The sequence below is a fragment of the Procambarus clarkii genome, chromosome 64, assembly GCF_040958095.1.
Source record: "Procambarus clarkii isolate CNS0578487 chromosome 64, FALCON_Pclarkii_2.0, whole genome shotgun sequence".
Lineage (NCBI taxonomy): Eukaryota > Metazoa > Arthropoda > Malacostraca > Decapoda > Cambaridae > Procambarus > Procambarus clarkii.
The window spans coordinates 13,926,202-13,927,654 of record NC_091213.1 but is presented as its reverse complement, the minus strand read 5'-3'; positions in this window follow the sequence as shown (position 1 = coordinate 13,927,654).

Here is a 1,453-nt window from a genome sequence, read left to right as displayed (position 1 = left end):
CCCCATCTCCCCACTCACCATCCCCATACACTCCCCATCTCCCCACTCACCATCCCCATACACTCCCCATCTCCCCACTCACCATCCCCATACACTCCCCATCTCCCCACTCACCATCCCCATAAACGTCACCAGCCAGATCTCAACCCACGTGCCAATTAAACCCTTTTTTATTTCTATATTTTTTTGACGGAGCGAACGTTAAAACTTGGGATTAACGAAGCCAGTTTGGCAGACGGTTCATCGAGGGATTTTACGAATGCCATAAAGCGTTTTGTTGAGGTGTAAATCCTGGGGGGGGGGTCATTAAAGCCACAGAGGCAATATTTCTGTAATTGTTTCTGTTAGTGAAGCTCGTTCACCCTAGTTGTTGTTGTTGTATAAAAAGATCGCAGTATAGGCCTTTCATAATTTAATCAGATATTTATTCAAGATAAAGAGTGTACAGATTCGTTCATATAATGTGATAATCTGGAATCCGTTCACTACCATGTGTGTTTCAGTACGCATCTTGGTAGGAAATATATACGTCATAATTAGGTTAATTGTTAGCGTGTAAGGATGGTAAGGCCGGTGGGTCCACGCTCTGGAACTGTAATGGTCTGATACCAGAGTAGGATGATAACCTTAACCTCCAGCGATTACATCCTAATACACACACACACACATATGATCACCAGATACAAGATTCTCAAAGGAATTGATAGGATAGATAAAGAAAGACTATTTAACACAAGGGGCACATGCTTTAGGAGACACAGGTGGAAATTGAGTTCCCAATTGAGCCATAGAGTTATTAGAAATATTTTTTTTTAGTGTCAGAATAGTTGATAAATAGAATGCATTATGCAGTGATGTGGTGGAGGCTGACTCCATACACAGTTTCAAGTGTAGATATGATAGAGCCCGACAGGCTTAGGCGCTTGTCCATCAATTGATTGCCAGTTGAGAGGCGGGACCAAAGAGCCAGAGCTCAACCCCCACAAGGACAACTAGGTGAGAACACACACACACACACACACACACACACACACACACACACACACACACACACACACAAACACACACACACACACACACACACACACACACACACACACATCATAAGTCCATCACACCCAACCAACTCTTGCCTTAAACCCCAACATACCAACACCACCCGCATCTAACTCACGTTTTTTAATAAGAGAAACGCTAATCATTAATCAAGTTATATATCTCCGACATGACATAGAACTGTTTGGTCTCACGAGAGCTGCTGGTCCTGATAACATTCCCGGGTGACAGGCTTCCGTTTCCACCATTACTAATGTCGCAAGCAATGGTTTGTGTGTGCAATGGCACACAGGAACTGCCTGGTTGCACGGGAGGCCCCTGCATGATAGCATTCCCGGCTGACAGCTTCACGTTCTGGCTATTACTTATGACAGAGGAAATGGTTTGTTTGTGTGTG